The 18,444-nt window shown below is 42.0% G+C and overlaps 1 protein-coding gene across 1 annotated transcript in view; it reads right to left on the reverse strand.

Annotated features, from left to right (window-relative positions):
• LOC122796760 (cytochrome P450 7A1) overlaps nt 1-18,444 on the reverse strand; it is a 710,137-nt gene that overhangs the window by 377,174 nt on the left and 314,519 nt on the right. The window lies entirely within an intron of this gene.

Genomic DNA, 18,444 nt, shown 5'->3' on the forward strand with positions numbered 1-18,444 from the left:
AACATTTGTTTGGGTTTCTGAATCTGTTCCTCCTCAGAGGAAACTAACTGATAAGACTTTGACACTTCTGAAACTGCAGAATCTGGGTCCCCTTAAAATCTGGATCCTTGGGTGGTTGAATGGAGGTGGGAGTGCTGGCACTATTCATAACCCAAGTTTGCACCCTGTAATCAACTACCTGAACAATGGATCTAGCCATAGCCACCATCTCAGGTGGAGATGCAGTCAGAGGCTACTGCTCTGCAATGTATGGGGGGAGGCATATCAACAATGGCAATAGATTCTAGACCCCTGACTTCCCCTGCATCTAAAGAGTTTGTTTTTTTCTTGCCTGAACCAGGCACTGATACAGCCCTTGCAGAGGAGTATGACTTCATGTCATGCATGGTTATGGACCTGGAGGCAAAAGAGGTGAGTAGTTTGATAGCCTGCCCAAGGTTACTATGGAGTCAAAAGCTGTAGGCTGAGGTATATTCCTAGATTTATTTATATGTTTTTTAGGTGCACAAGCAATAGATGGTGATGGTAGTGGTGGTGGGGAATGTATCTGTGTCCATGAATTCAGGGGACAAAAAATAGCCAGATCAATACCAATGCAGGCTGCACAGCCAGTCTAGTAAAATAAATGGACAACTCCCACTATTCTCCCTCTAAATAGCAATCTGAAGTTTATTTCTGTAGAAATATTCTTCTGAACACTGTACTGAGAAAAATGACAGTCCTTTCAGTATTCAGATCAATGGGCAATAATACATGTGACAAAGCCCCCCCCCTAAATAAAGGCTAATTTTAGCCCCAAATGATTAAAAAAAACACAAAATAGCTGTAGACAAGGATCAGAGTAACACATTGACAATTTCCTGTCAGAAAGGTGTTACATATAAAATGGTAGCAAAATCATGATTTAAAAGAAAAAAAAGTTGTTTTAAAAGCTGTAGACCTACTCGGTCACCTCCAATAATCATAACCCCCCAAAAATGGAAAAACATCAAGTTTTCCTTTCATAACTTTCAAATTAAGCTTTTAATTAACAGAAACAACTGACGTGATTAACTTATGGTTGTAGAAGCACAAGGCAATGAGAGGAACTTCAGTAAAACAGCCTTAGCATGGAGACAGCAGTGGCCTTAGGTCAACTGGTGCCCTAGGCAAAAGGGCTCCATGGTGCCCCCCACCACACCATCCGGTGCCCCCATTCTGGTCTACCTACACCAAATAAACACTGAAAAAGCACCCCTGCTAGAGTGGCGTCCTAGGCAGCCACCTAGTTGGCCTATGCATAAAGCTGGCTATGCATGAAGACACAGTTAAACATTCACAAATGGCTGTAAAACACAATAGAGAAACCAAGAAATAGCATAAAATAAACCATATAAATATTATACTGTATGTAAAGTAAAACTCCAAACATATACAAGATTTCAGTAAGCAAAAACAAGCAAAGCTGCAGAATATACTCCTCAAACACTGACAGAAAAAAGCAAAAGGAGGAAAAAAAACAAAAGAAAAGAGTTTCTTATCTGAGTTCAGCAGCTAAAGAGATCCAGACTAAGGGTCAGTCTTCCAAGTGATCCCTATCTTACTATGGCACTAGAAAATTGAAACGGTACTGTCTGTGGGTCTGAAAGGAATTCCCTGTACTTCTATATGATTGGCCCATCATACCAACAGACAGGCACTAGGAGAAGCTCTGAGCTTTGGTAGACTGCCAAGGGAAGGGTATCAGGTTACTACTATTTATATGCCAGTAAGGCAGTGTGTTGAACAGTTCAGTTTTCTTAAGGAATACATTAGTATGCATTGTATGACAGTTGTGGGAAAATATCTGTTTATGGCAATAGCTGCATATGTCAATAGGAAAAAAATTATAATGCTGCCACTTCTTCCCCTTACATCATACACTAGTGATAAAATTAAACACTTGAAACTGCTGAATTAGTTTAGTAAAGTTTGTTCCAGTGACACTCCAAAGGCTGTGTGATCAAGGGATGTGGAATGAGATCTAAGTGCACTATTCCCTGAATAGTTTAGTATGTCACTCCTAATTTAACTTATTATTCATCTGTGTATTTATAGCGGTGGCGGTGCTGCGGTAGCGTTGTCGCCTCACAGTAAGACGCTGTCCAGTTCGATTCTCAGCTAGAGCGTCTTCTGCGTGGAGACATGGGTGAATGGGCGTACCTTCGTTAAAGGTTGTGCGTCAGGCCTGGCAAGCCGGTATGTAAAAATCAACTGCCAATCATTTAGCGGACCGGAGTTCCGCTGTGGCTACCCCTACCCGGGAAAAGCCGAAAGACACAAAATTCATCTGTGTATTTGTTTGTTTGCTTGTTTATTTATTCATTAATTCTACTATGTAGATGAGCTGGCCTAAGGCGCTTACTTAGTCCCAGCCCAAGCCTGAAGGGAAACCAGATGTATTACTTCATATGATTACTTACAGATTATTCAGTAACACATCAATACATTATGAAAACAGTCTGTCATTTATATGTAGCAGTAATGATGAAAATTAATTGCAATTTGGATAATAAGAACAGATTTTACATATTATGTAATGTATTATTAAGCAAATGTTAGGTTCATAGGTTCATACGTAGGTACTAAGCTATCTGCCCGAAGGCATTTATAAGCCTAACCAGAATGTGTTGGCTTTTGCCACCCCCTTAGATTAGATCTCTGTGCCTTTGTCCAGCAGGGCCACTGAAGTGATCCCCGGGGTAAACTTTCTATTTTCCATCCACTCGTCAAGGTTTCTCTTCAAGAGTGTTAGCGAGGAGCTCTGCCTAATGTAGATTGGAATCTTGTTTCAAAGCATGGGAAGTCTCTGGGACAGGAATCTATCCCTCCAGCACATCCTATTTATTGTTGTGGTGAGGTTTAGATCCCTAGAGCATGTGGCTTGAGGGGATAAGGTTTTCTTTAGGTGGAGCATGTCCATCAATTCTGGGTTGGACATGGCCTTGTATGTCAGGCAGAGATTACCTCTGAGTAGGCGGTATGCAACTGAGTACAGCTGGAGTTTCTTCAGTCGAGCTGCATAGGGCATCTGTTTGAGGCCAGTGATCCTCTTGGTGAGGTACTACTGTGGTCTTTCCAGCTGTTGCAGGTGTCTTGTAAGGTACATCCCAAATGGGGCATTGTACTCTGTTGGGTCTGATGAGTGATGAGTAGAGGGGCACAATGACCTTTTTTGTTCTGGATGCAAACCCTTTTGTAATTAGGTGGGCCACATAGAAGGGTTTTCTAACCACTTAGGCAATGTGATTATCAAAGGAGAGATTGCTATCTACTTGGGTCCCCAGATCCCTTATTATGTTTTTCGTATTTAGGGGACTACCACCTATGTAGTAGTTTGTGGGTACTTTGTTTTTTCCAAAGGGGATAACTATGCACTTTTTGGCATTTAGCTTGAGGCCATGATTTTGACACCAGATATCCATCTCAGTGAGGCCTTTTGGAGGATGTCTGGGTCAGCTGGAGAGTCAATTATAGACCCTAGTTTGCAGTCGTCTGTGAACTTGGTCAGCCATAGTCCTCCTGTGCTTGCATGTACCTCTGGGAAGTATATGCTGAACAGGAGGGGTCCTAGGACTGAGCCCTGGGGAATGCCACTTGTAACCTGTTTAGAGTCAGACCTACCTTCCGCAACTCTCACCATGTGGGTTCTGTCCGTGAGCCAGTTGGCAACCCATCTTGTGACATAGGGATTTATATTCAGACTGGTGAGCTTGTCTATAATACCAGAATGGGGAATAGTGTCGAAGGCCTTTGCCAGGTCTAGGTAGGCTGTGTGCACTATGTTTCCCTCGTCTGTAGCCTTTGTAACTGTCTCAAAGAAGTCCACCAGGTTTAGGAGGCATGATCTGCCCTTAACAAGGCTGAACTGGGTAGGGTCCAGTGTTTGGAGGTTCCCAATGTCTCTGTTAATGAGTTCCATGATGATGTGCTCCATAGCCTTGCAGAGCAAGCTAGTCAGGCTTATAGGGCAATAGTTCCCGGGGTCTGTTGTGGCTCCACCTTTCTGGAGTGGAATAACCGTTGCTGTGCATCACTCTATGGGTACATAGCCTGTGGAGAGGCTGAGGTTGAACAGTGTGTTTAGGTGAGGGGTGAGTTCGTCTTTGAGCTCATGTAGGACGCAGCCTGGGACACCATCCAGTCTCATTGATGCTGTGCTGCCCTTAACAAGGCTGAACTGGGTAGGGTCCAGTGTTTGGAGGTTCCCAATGTCTCTGTTAATGAGTTCCATGATAATGCACTCCATAGCCTTGCAGAGCAATCTAGTCAGGCTTACAGGGCAATAGTTCCCTGGGTCTGTTGTGGCTCCACCTTTGTAGAGTGGAATAACCGTTGCTGTGCGCCACTCTATGGGTATGTAGCCTGTGGAAAGACTGAGGTTGAACAGTGTGTTTAGGTGAGGGGTGAGTTTGTCTTTGAGCTTGTGTAGGACGCAGCCTGGGACACCATCTGGTCCCATTGATGCTGTGTTTTTGACTTTGGAGAGGGCTGTTTTAACATGAGTGTCTGTGATTTCAGGGGGTCTACATTCTTCTGGTATGGTTATGGGCCATTCTGGGGGTGAGAGGGAGGTAAAGTTTGCACTGAACCTGTCTGCCAGGATGTTGGCAATATCAGTTGGTTCAGTGTATTTTGTGCCATTTTGCACCAACACTGAGCAGATCTGAGTATTGCCACTTAGATTCATGACATATTTAAAGAATGCCTTGTGGTTATCTTTGGAGTCCTTGGCAATTTTTCTTTCGAAGCTCGCCTTGGATGATTTTATGAGGGATCGTAGTTTCTTGCTGATACTGATCAGGGATGTCTTCCCTTATTGGGATTTTACTCTTTTCTGTACTAATTTCCTCCTTCTATTGTATAGCTCGTTTATGGCAGGGGTCCACCAGACTGGTTTCCTTTTCTTGGCGGAGAGAGTCTTGGTTTTGCTTGGGATAGCATGATCCATGCATTCTTGTAGATGCCCATAGAATGCATTAGTAAAGGATTTTCCAGCTTGGACAGCGTTATCCTTTAGCATGGGGGCTTTGAAACTTTCCACCTCGGTCTTAAGTAATGTGAAGTTTGCTTTTGAAAAGTTTTTCACAGTGGCTTCCTTGTCTGGAGGTGGGGGCAGAATGTGGATATCCAAAGTGATTTGTTTATGGTCAGATCTAACCAGTGAGGGGTTGACCTCCGGTGTGGAACACCAGTCGCCCATGTTGGTGATGACCAGGTCCAATATGTTGTCACCTCTGGTGGGAGTGTTGACCAGTTGATTAAGGGCATTTGAGTTTATAAATTCTTGGAAATGTTGAGCAAGGGAGTTAGTTCTCCCAGTTAATGTTTGGATAATTGAAATCAGCCAATATTGGGGTGTTTGGTAAGACCTTTGTTTCCTAGTGTTTCCAGAAATGCAGAATGGGGGTCCTGGGACGTGTGGGTGATCTGTAGCAAGCTACAATTTGAATTGCAGTTTTGCCAGTTGTTAGTTGCACGTGGATGATCTCTGAAGCATCGTGCTGCGCCACTAACCTGGAGGTGTGGGTATCCTTGAGGAATATGGATACTTCCCCGCCTTTTGTATTTCGGTCTGGGTTCTGTGGCTGAAATGTATGACATGCATTGTAGCCTGGTAGTGCTGGGGTGCTCTCTGGAGCCTTAAACCAGGTTTCTGTTCCTGCACATATATTGATTTTCTCCATACTGAGGAGTGCCTCGAGTGCGTGCATTTTGAGGTTTAGACTTCTGGCATTGAGTAGCATTACCCTCAGATTTTTGTTACTGGTGCTATTTACGGTAGTGGGTTTGTCTTTTGAGCCTTGCCTAAAAAGGCACTATGGGGGTGGCAAGAGCCTTGGCCAGTATTCGAAAGCCTAAGGGTGACAGGTACAAGCCATCTCTAGCGAAGCAGCATGGCTTGTCGAGCATGTCATCCCAGGCAGACAGACAATGGATCCCCTTTGAATGACACCAGAAACTTAGCCAGTTGTTGAAATTGATCATTTTTTCTTTATACCGTGGTATAATTCTTGAAGAGGGTAGGATGCTACTCAGGGTCAGGGTCATACTGTCCTGGTCTACATGATCAGAGAAAGTTAATGATCTAGAACCAGACTAAGATTGTTGCCAAAACCCTTATATGTTAAGTTTTAGGTTTACTTCCCCCTCTCTCAATGTTGGCTGGAGGTATGTGTGTTTGTTAGCTGGCAGTACAGCTAGGTTGACTGTGTGGTAGGTCATTTTTATGAATATGCTGTAGTAGATGATTGCATGCCTATCATGATATGAAGCACGCACACTCAATAATGTTGGTGAAGTTCATGTCCTGAGAAAATAATATCATGATAGGCATGCAATCATCTACCACAGGATATTCATAAAAGAAACGATTATTTAGCACTGTTCTTTAAATGTGAAAAATATAGTGGTCAGCAGTCAAGTCTTTATCTAGTGACTTGGTCAGACAATCAATGTTATCGCAGTTTGCTGTCTTTGTTTTTCATCTTAGCCTACCCAAATTGGGTGGGTCTGCAAGGATGCTATATAACAAAAACTCCTAGAAAAAGCCAGTAAAGAAAGTACAAAAATGACCTACCACACAGTCAACCTAGCTGTACTGCCAGCTAACAGACATGCTTACTTCCAGCCAAGATTGAAAGAGGGGAAGTAAACCTAAAACTTGACATATAAAGGTGTTGGCAATGCTCTTAGTCTGGTTCTAAATCATTAACATTTGCTTAGTAATACATCATACATCACCCAGCAACAATATTAACAGCATTTCAGTTAGCATTATAGCTAGAATTAGGGTTAGATTAGCTGAGTTATGGTCAGAGTGATGCCTTGGGCCTATAGCAGTCATAACATGTAGCATAGCCCTATAGACCTAACCTTAAACATTAAAGTTACACTTAATGCTGAGTAAGGGAATGGTTACTGTTAATGTTAGGACCACAATATTTCAGGTCAGAGCTGTGGACAACAGTGGCGTAACTATGTTAGAAGCACCCTGAGGCAAACTTTTCCTAGGCGCCCCAACACCCCCCCCCCCAGGAACCCAAGCCATCGAGATGACGGAAGCCAACGAAATCACATATAGTCACATTCGCTTGACCTATGACAGTGGCATAAAACACTGAAATCTGGAGACGTGCTATTTCAGCAAAAAGTAAAAAAAAAAAAAAAATTATAAAACAGTACATTATACAGATACCAGAATGTGAATTGTACCTCCATTGTTCAATCCTACTCCTAGAATGACTTCTTGCGGGCTTTGTTATCAGCAAAACTATCAATGATCTTGTCAGTGTCCACGTCTTCCAGGCATCGGCTCTCAATCGACAGAATGGCTAAAGAGCTAAGTCGAACCTCAGACATTGTACTATGCAAGAATGTCTTTATCAATTTCAACTTCGAAAAACTTCTTTCAGCACTGGCAACTGTCACAGGAAGTGTCAGATACAGCAAACAAGCAGTGATTATATCTGGAAAGCTGGAAGATGATTCTGAATGAGTTATCAAGATGAATTCGGCCAAGTCCTTGATAGATTTCAGCGCTGACAATGTGACACTGAAAGTCATTTTGAGCAGGAGCAGTTGGTCAGACAGCTCATCTGAAATGTCATCCGAGTACTCAGTGATCAGACTCTTCGACATCTTCAGCAGTTCAGCATCATTCGTTTCAGTACTTGTCATAGGTTTCAAGCATGTGAAGACTTGGTCAGTATCTCGCAGTTACTTGAATCGTGTTGTTATCTGGACAATGGCGTAGTCGATGATTCTGTTGAACACTTTGGCCTTATAGTGCTGTTCTGCTGACTCCAGTCTGCAGTCATTTGAAAGTTCATCGTGAAACTTCTTGGCACAAGAAACCCTCTCTGAACTGTGAAACTCAGATGGCATGCCCCAACTTTGAGCTAGCTCCTTGGCCGAGAACAAAACAGTCTCCCAGTTGTTGTGAAGTTCATTCAGGTCCTTCAGTAGTGATTCCAACAGAACGCAAACAGATGTGACATCGGATTGTTGTGACTGCATTTTCTTGGAGATAATGTCTAGTGGTCCCAGAATGCGCGACAGTAAAACAATGTTCATCATTGACGAAAAGCGTTCAAAATATTTCTTCAGCGACGATGCCTCGCCTTTCTCATAACTGTCCTTGCCAGTCAGTGACAACACAGTCAACAGTTTCATCACATCGACAAACCAGCTGTGAAGAGCTATCAAGGCTTGATTCCGTGATGACCAACGTGTAGGACAAAGTTGCTTTAATGTAAGTGAGCAGCTACTATCTTTCTGTAAGCAATTCCATCTGCTAATAGCACTGAGGAATACAAACAGCTTTTCCAGCATGTCAAAAAAGTTTCGAATGTCCTTCACATTCTTAACATCATCATTTATGACTAAATTTAATGCATGAGCACTGCAGTGAACATAACGGGCCTTTGGTGCTTTCTGCTTCATTAAAGCCTGGACACCCTTGTAAGCACCACTCATGTTGGCGGCTCCGTCATATCCTTGACCGCGAATCTTCTTCAGGTCAGTGACACTTTCAATTTCCTTTGTAATTATGGATGCCAAATCTTGACCCTTCTGGCTTTCAACATCGGTGAACCCCAAGAACAATTCCTGGATATGCAAGCTTACCGGCTTCCCTTCGTCATTCTTTTTGACAGTCACATACCGAAATATTTTGCTCAACTGATCCATCTTTGAGCAATCCACTGTTGTATCCATTATAAGAGATACAAACGGTGCGTCGGCCATTTCGTCTGCGATCTGCTGCTTTACCTCTCTTGCCAGAATGTAAATTATTTCATTTTGAATCGACCTGCTCAAGTACTTGGTGGTTCCTTTTGGCTGCTTCAGCAAGTTTTCCAAAACAGGATCGTACTTGGCAATTAAGTGAATGAATTCCAGGAAACATCCTCGTGAGCCGGGCCTGTCATCGTCGGTGTAGCTGTCGTTTTCATGGTGACCTCGAAATGCGATGTTGCATTTTGACATGGTAATGATCAGATTCACTATGCGATCCAGAACACAGCGCCAGTACTTATGGTCTTGCATAATCTGTTTGTCGGTCAGGACACCGACAGTGACATTGTTCTTCCAATTAGTAAAAATCTGACAAGCTTTTGTGTGGGTCGCTGAATTTTCGTGTATCTGTATGGAATGTGACAAATACTTCCAGTTACAAGTACCGTCAGTCCATGAATCACTAGTTCTTATCGGTGATGCAAACAGCCAACATGGAATGCAGTAGGACTTGTCACCAGCCGTGCTGTAGGACAACCATGTTCTTCTGAAACTCAAGCCAGACTTCGTTTTGTGTGTGTAGAAATGTTCCTGGAAGCTGCGGCCTTTATTAAGACCTTCTGCCTGTTTCGGGAACGGACCAGGCGGCTGCAATGCACTACCCATCACAACAAATCTCTTTTCAAAAGCGTTTAATGTCTTGCTTCCAAAATATGCTCGGTCAGCAGAGGGCGGTAGCACTTCTGTCGATGCACTTGATTCTGGTAGCTGAGCCTCACGTTTAGGAAAATTCTGTTCATTCAGGGCATCATCGGATTCGGAGTGAGTACTGGCATTATTCTGATCGTCCTCTGGCTGCCGAATATCTTTGTTCGTTATCCCTTGTCCTTCTTCCTGCTGTTCCAAAGTCACACTACAAGACGCTTATGGAGCAATAAAGTATGCGCTCAGTTTTGGTACTTTTTTCAGCAGTTCACTTTCTGCAACCTCTTTCTGTCTCTCTCACTTTCTACGCTGATCGCCACTAAGCTTTTTCTTGCCACCATCGTGGGAATTCATACTCATCCTTCTGTCTGGATGCAAAACAGTCAGAGCAACATACCACTATGCCAAATCAGCTGCTTTGTGAAAGAAAAATACTGTTACTACCATACATTTTATTACCAAGGTCCCTGTGCAAAACAGTCAGAGCAACATACCACTACGCCATATCGGCTGCTTTGTGAAAGTGAGGAAGACTGAAATTTAAATGGCTAGAGAGAATGTGAAAATGGAACATTGATGCCTAAAGAATATTCTGCAAACTGTCTGCTACCCCTGTCCTAAATCCTATTGTTCCCAATAGATGTTACCCAGCCATGCAGTAACATCTGGCTGCCACAGGACATAAACAGTTTTGAATTTATATGACTCTCCTTCCCTGAAAACCATCAGGTAATGCACAGAATTCACTAAAAAAAAATAACAATAATGTAATTTTGCATGTAACTTTCAGGATCTCAAAATCAAACAAAAGGAAATAAAACACCAAAAAACATTTCTACTTCTTTCCACTGAAATCATATATCTTATTTTGCATGATATATTATTTATTTATGTATTTGTTTATTTTTCAATATTGTGGAAAACCTTTGTCAATCAGGGTCCAAACTGTATATGTGTTCTGAAGGATACAATAATTTCAGACTTAAGACTAAACTATTACTAGGCATAAGCCAGGAAAATTTTTCAACACTTGGTATCTGCTGGTTTGATCCCCCTTAACACTCAGGGAGGTAACAAAAACACCACGGAATTCTTCACTTTGCAGGTTCTAGGCTAGTGGTACACATTTTAAACACAGATGACACATATGCATGAAAATACAAATATTGACACTACTCTCAGAGAAGGCGGCTGGAGATATAGGCATTGCAACTTTATAATACATTAAAGAAATACAGTAAGAACCTTAAACCTGAACCACAAGAACTATTCTGTGCATACTGAGGTGGCAGTCTCTTCTCTGAGGAAAAAAAGAATCCCATACTTGTTGCTGGTGCATTACAACATTTCCCATTTTTTTAATTACGTTTCACCAAAAACGTTTTTCAGTCTGTACCTTACACATGTTCAAATATACACACAAAAATCCATCCTAAAAGTCGTAATATAACATATTTTTAAAACATGCTGTTGCGCCATCCTTTCAGTGGTCCTGTTCACACGACTAACTTGTATGTGTATGTTTCAACAGGCTCTCTATTTCTGGAAGGTGGGGGGCACACTAGACTATGGAAACGGTATGCACAGAGAGAATGAATACCCAGAAAAAAAACAAATAAATGTACTTCAGCTGAAGAAGGGAAACGATCCCCACACAACATTTAACACCATGTCTTCCCATGTTTATGCCCCCCCATCCTTCCACAAAAACGAGTAATACATGATGCCCTTTGCAGCACTACTGCCTTTAACCAGGGGAACAACTATGAATGGTATGGCCACATATGCATAAAGTACATCACAACAGGCAGCCGAAAGGTGACCATTCGTTACAGTAAAAGATGCTGCAGTCTGGCCAGACTGTATCCTCTCTCCCCCAATCCACACAGCATCCACCGGACTATACTCTGACCCTTCAGATCATTTCTGGGCTCATATAGCAGAACCACTGCAATGCAGCTGCAGGAAAACTGAGGAAGGGGTAAGGAAGGGGGCCACCAACTTACAGATGGGATAACATTCATCTTGCCAGTGTCTTTTCCTTTCCTGAAAGTTATCTTATTCTCGGGTATGTTTGACAGTTAAAAAACACTGAACAACAGGCATTCTGACCACCGTTTAAGAAAATGGTAAATCACAACAACTAAGACCTGCCAAATTGTTGTAACTTTTGCTTCAAAACCATTTCCCCGTTGCTCTGCCTCTCTCTTACGGGGGCCACCGACACACACACACACACACACACACACACACACACACACACACACACACACACACACACACACACACCTGACCAAGCAAACCCAGCGATCAACACACAGCCCTTCACCTACCTAGCCCAGCGACCAACCCAACAGCAAGCCACAGACTGATCTGTGAGACCAAGCGACCGACCGAACAGCAAGCAAGCTACAGACTGATCCGCGCACCTGAACAAACAGACCGATCCACGAAGAAGCAACTGAACAACAGCAAGCAAGCCCACAATCCAAACACCTACCTGAAGCCGAAGCCCGCGCACTGAAAAAGTCCCGCGAGAGCAGCTCAGTCCTTCTCATTGGTCCTGACTGCGGCTGAAGCAGTCTGGACCTCCTCTGTTCTCCATGTCCATGTGTCCATATCAGGACTGCTGGTAAGGCAGTCTGGGATCGCTCACTGTTTTTATGTTTTACAGATTTTTTTTTTTTTGTTATTTTCTAAGTGGGAGGGCTGCAGTCCGATAGGACGAACCGCCCCTGCCCAAAGTGCCCCCTGCTGCTTGGTGCCCTGAGGCAATTGCCTCACTTCGCCTCTCGTAGTTACGGCACTGGTGGACAAGTATGACAGGTGCTCCTGTAAGCATCCAGTCTTTTTGCCAACTGTAGAACAGTTGTAGGGAAAAGTCCAGATTGTTTTTTTTTTTTCAGATGAATGATTCAAAAGTTTACAAAATACTGATGCGAACAGGGTTTCTTTGTATGTGTACCTTCCCATTCACATATTTTCTGCAGCCTGAGTTGAACCCTTGTGATTTTACTAGTGCAGACCTAAAAAAATCTTTTAAAAACTTTATGGTGTTACTGAAAATGTCCCTTTAGTCAAATCCCTTAGGTTCTCATAGTCATAATTTATACTTGTACATTATTTTCTTTCAGCATTCTGAGAGAAATCACACCTGGCAATACTTATTTACTAGCTTTTACTAGGGAAAGTTCATTTAGAACTCATTTTTGTGTAAATAGACTGCTATCAATGGACTTGAATCAATTCATTTTCATCAAGGATATGTCTCTTGTTTGCTTCATTGGCTTCAAATCTTCTTTTATCAGTTGTGAACAGTGAACTAAATGCATGTTAATTATCTCAGCTTTCTCTTTCTTACTCTCTGTCTACATGCCATTCGAAGTCTTGTAATACTTTGCTTGAATTGTTTCAGTTTTGGGGAGGAATCAGAACTTGTGAAGTAAGTTGAAAAGTGCCAGCTGGATATGGTTGGGTTTTACCTATTTACACAGCATTTATTCTCAAACTTGGATTCTTAGACAAGAGAAGACTCTCTTGTACACTGGTTCCAATCCTTACAAGAGCCTCCAGATGAGTATGGGAATACACAGAAGCCCTAGTTTTGTGCTTTATATTTGTTGTTGTTTTTGCCAGTAGACAAGGATCCACTCAGTGTGACTATGAGTTGCAGAAAGCTAAACTGTCTGTTGTTCCTGCGTATTCACTAAACATTGGAGGTATTCACCTATTTTGCAGACTGTAGAAGCATTGCTTGATAGTGTATCATCTACTTATTCTGTGGTTCTACTTAGAGACTTTAAAATATGAAGAATGACGGACAACCTGTAGGGTCTAGATTGACCGCATGACTGCTATGATCTGAACCTTAATGGTGAATTTTTATTGGTGTTTTATGCTAGTTATTGTCTGTTTACTATGATCACCATGTTCAAACAGAAGGTGGCTCCTAAGTATGCCTAATAAAAGCAAAGATGTACGTGACACAGAGCACTTTGGTTCAGTAGTCACCGATTAGCTTTGTAGTGACATCATCATCATACATGACACCATATATGTTAGATACTTCTGTCAAGACAGTGCCGAGCTGCCAACCTGATCACCACTTGTTGGGTCATAGGGCAAGAATAACAGCTTGGGTAGACCCAGGAACCTTAAATGTGTTGTAAGGGTAGCTTGTGAATGCCTAGCAAGTCACTTAACCTGACAGTGCTCCTGGGCTAAGTCTGAAAAAGGTCTACGGAAATCAATGTATTACTCTGATAATAAAATACAAATGCTAAATACTTCTGTGTAGGATGATTTCATCTGTCACATCCAGAACAGCTTCTGCCATTCACTTAAGGAAGTAGGAACACAGACTTTGAATGGAAAAGAGAGTAGGGGCCCATTTAGAGAAGTTTACAAAATAATGCTGTTGCTCTATACAGATATTGTCCTAGTTCTGCTGTGGCTAAATTCTGAGAATTGTGTCATAACATGAAGTTATTCTTTCCATGATATGTGGTTAGCACATATACATCCAACCCAGAGAAAACTGCCAAGTGTAGCAAATATTCATTAACTGTTTTACAGAGTACCACATTACTGTAAGCAGGTTTGATAAATATGTAAACTACTCGAGCATAGCTCCTGCAACTGAAAAGACAGCATCCTACAGTTTCACAAAGTGCTATCTCTCCTTGATATGCACAAAACTGGTCTTAAATACACAATTTCAAAAGGCATGCTGCTATTAAATTAACTACAGTCTAATTTTTCTGGACCAACATTAAACTGCTAACTTATCTGAGAAAATGTGCTTAAAAAAGCACGTTCATTCTACTTAGCTGGGGCCCCAAAGCATGTTCATTCTACTTAGCTGGGGCCCCTCTCCCTCCACCCTATAATGTCTCAACTTGCTCACTGCTGAGACTTTTCCATTTTAAATCACCCACTCCCAGCAGGCTGCCTGAAGTATACCATTGCCTCCCTAAGGAAAACTTCCCAAGTCAAGCTAGTCTAAAACTACTTGCCATTTAACCCAATAATACACTGACTTGGGTGAATCAACCCATCAGTGACGTGACCTGCAGTTCCTCCTGTATCTTACAAAAAGGTTACTTCTTCCATTTGTGCAGACTCTGAAATTTTCAGTTTTCAGTGGCATGTATTACACTTCTATCCAATGGTTGTCAAAAGCTGCAACATGTTACCATCACTCCTAGGTACAGCCTTTGGAAGTGGAGTATTAATCCTACATAATATCAAATCCCTAGAAAATGTGAAAGGAGGAGACTTAGCATCCTATGTATCCAGGAGAGAAGAGAAGATGAAAGGGCAGTGCAGAAAAGGCACTTTGCTTGAGATACAGAGTCTACTACTCAGGAGGAGGACAGGCTAGAAATGGTGTGGTAATTGTGGTGAGGGAGAAGCTTCCAAAAACAGTGAGGGATGTCATCAGAGTTCATGTTAGACTCATGGCAATCAGACCCAAGTATAAGGATAAGATACTATTCCTAATCTCAGCCTATGCAAAACAGCAGGGTTGTGATACTGAGGAAAAGAGTGCAGTCAGACAACAGTTGCAAGACTTTCTAGATCAAGCAGGACAACGTGAATTGGTGTTTATAATGGGTGACCTGAATGCACATATTGGGACAGACAGAACAGGTTATGAGGACTGCCATGGTCCACATGGGTAAGCAACAGGAATAAAGAAAGAGAGGCCATTCTAGATTTCAGTCAGGCAAATGACTTGATGGTGGCCAATGCATGGTTCAGACAGACAGTCACAAGATCACATGCAAGAGTTGCCAACATGCAACTCGGGTAGACTTCATTCTAGTAAGGAAAGGACACTGTAGTAGAATCAATGATTGTAAAGTCATCTCCAGTGAAACAGCCCACAGCATAAACCACTGGTGGTCACAATCAACTGCAAGCAGTAGTCAGAGAAGTCTCTAAGGTCAACAGAGACTAGGCTGAATACCTGGAAGTTGGCTGGAGAGAAAGCATGAGACTTCAACAAACTACTCAGAGCTCTGGCACCTCAGGAAGAAGAGGAAATAGGTGAAGTTGAAGAAGAATGGCAGCGCCTCAAAACAGCATGTATAAGGATTGCAGAACAGGTATGTGACTGAACCAGGTATGGAAACAAGGTACATAAGCAAAGTTGGTGGTGGAATGCAGAAGTGCAGGAAGTCATCAAAAGAAAGAAGGAGTGCAGGAAGAAGTGGGCGATAGAAAAGATGGACCAAGAAAAGAAGGAATACTACTTAGCTAACAAAGAGGCTAAAACAGGAGTTGCAATAGCAAGAAACAAGGCATCAGTGGCACTCTATCAGCTTCTAGAAAATGACTTGGTAGATGGCACAAACAAACTCTATCATCTTAAAAGGCAGACAGATAAAAAAGATATTCAGAAACCTTTCATAAGAAATGCCAGTAATAACGTGCTCACCAGCTCACAGGAAAACAAAGGCAGATGGATGGAGTACTTTCAGCAGCTTTTGAATGAAGAAAATGCCACAGAAGCTGTAGTGTTTAAGACACAACCTATGATGAAGGAAGAGGAGGAGTCCATCCTTGAAGAAGTAAGAACAGCATTAAGGAATATGAAGTCAGGGAAAGTAGCAGGCTCAGATGAGGTCACAGCAGATATGATCAAGATGTTGGGTGACAGAGGGGAGACATGGCTTCTGAGGGTACTCATATCAGTATGGAGAGAAAGGCATATCCCACATGACTGGAGAATAAGCAAGTGTACAGGAACAAAGGGGACATTCACAACCACAGGCAGAACAGAAGTATCAACTCCTGTCACAGTGCATGACAGTTCTAGAGACAATGATTGATAAATGAGAAAGCAGAATAGTAGAAAGGAAGATGGGAAATGAGCAGTTCAGTTTCAGATTAGGATACAGCACAACTTATCTGATGTTTGTAGACAAATAGTTGAGGAAAAACTAGAGATGAGGAAAGAGTCCTAATGGACATTCCTAGACTTGGAGAAAGCACATGACAAGGTCCCAAGAAAGCTGATTTGGGCAGTCCTGCAGTGGTTCAAAGTCCCTGAAACAGTGAACGAATTGATGTATGCTATGCATAAGACCCCAATGACTCAAGTAAGAACAGTGTTGGGACTCTCTGATGGGTTACCAATGGGAGTGGGTGTGCATTAGGGTTCATCTCTGAACCCACTGCTGTTCATACTGATGATTGGCTACATCAGCAAACAGGTTGGAGGGGACAGATCAACAAAGTTGCTGTATGCAGATGATGTGGCATTACAGGCAGTCTCTTAGCAAGAACTTCTCAAAGGATAGAGAAATGGAATGCAAAACTGAAGGCACATGGGATGAAACTGAGTACAGATAAGACAGTTGTAATGGCAGCAAATGGGGTAAATCAGAAGAAGCTAAAACTGAGAAAGAAATGAAAACAGTGGAACAGGTTAAGAGTTTCAAGTATCTGGGTAGGGTGATGGTGGAGGAGAAGGGAAGTCTGAATAAGGAGGTCACAGCAAGAATTAGAAGGATGCAGCCAACTTGTACAGAGTGTCGGGGTAGTGTACGGCAGAAGACTGTTTCAGAAGCTGAAAATTAAGGTATACAAAGCAGTGGTTTGACCAGTACCAATGTATGGTACAGAAAGCTGGGCAGTAAAATCAGAGCAGATGAGGAAGTTAGAGGTGATAGAGATGACGTGCTTAAGTTGAGTGACTTGATGCACACTGTGGGACTGATGAAAAAAATGAGGACAGCTGAGCAGAAGCCAAAGTTGTTCCAGCTGCAGAGAAAGTCAGAGACAAGAGATTACTATGGTTTGAGCACATATGCAGACAAGTAGAAGTCAATCTAGTGAAGATGATTTGGGACACACAGGAAGAAGACAAGAGGAAATGTGGGCATCATTCAGCAAAGAGATGGATAGATTGTGTGAGTGAAGGCCTGCAACAGTCAGATTTCCGTATTTCAGGAATGTAACCGGTGTAGAGGTTTAAATTAAATATGTTAAGAATGAGTTCATGTAGTCCATATTTGGTACTGATAATCAGACAAACTGGCATGTAATCAAGGCTCATGGATAAGATGCTTTCAACTTTTCGAGATGGCTGAGGGGATGTGTTCCATAGTAATTAGAGTGGGTAGCTGGGACTGTAGAATCAATGGAATATTTATAACTGTGAGTGGAGTAATATTTCTACTAAATTTGTCAGCTAGGATATTAGCTATTTCCTTTGGATCAGACTGAACAGTATTATCACTGATCAGCTCTAAACATTGCTCATGTTAGTTCTTAACTTTCTGACATAGTTAAAGAAAGATGTTTAGCTATCTTTGTTTTATTTTAAGTTCAAATTCAGCTTTGAGCTTTCCAATGCAACAGCAATATAGCAGCTAGTAAAAAAAATAGTAACAACCAGTAATGCAACACCAGCAATGATCAGAAAGTGCAATTAGTAAATTACATAAGTTATTTTTTTTTTTTATCAAGCAGACTCAGTAATCAGTAGTAGTGAAAAATTACACAAAAGGGTATTAGTTAGAGTGCAATACTAACTTTGATATTGCTAGTAATGAAGAACAATGCAGCAGCAACAAGGTGAAACAGTGGAGGTTTTCTTAAACATAATAACATTACAGTCAGCAGAAAGACTAAGCTAATTTATTTATTTATTTATTTACTCGTTGTTGATCAGGTTAGTCCAACTAGGCTAGTAGCCTCTTATTAGGGGAGACTCGGTGTGACATTCATACTACTAGGGAAAATTTTTCCAGGACATCTGGGAACTTCCCTTACTTGTACATCTAGATGGTATGTGTGTATACCCCATTCCTAGCACAGTGGCAGATGAAAGGATGGTGTGCTGCAGGAATATGGAGGAGAAGGGAGAAGAAGCATTTTGTAAGGAACTCCCTCAGTGAAATGAAGTGTTTGCGGATTTGCAGTTTTTTGTTTCAGAAAGAGCTTTTTGTGAAACAGATTGAGATCAGAAACAAT

The sequence above is a fragment of the Protopterus annectens genome, chromosome 3.part0 (genome assembly GCF_019279795.1).
Source record: "Protopterus annectens isolate FY-2018-M chromosome 3.part0, PAN1.0, whole genome shotgun sequence".
Lineage (NCBI taxonomy): Eukaryota > Metazoa > Chordata > Ceratodontiformes > Protopteridae > Protopterus > Protopterus annectens.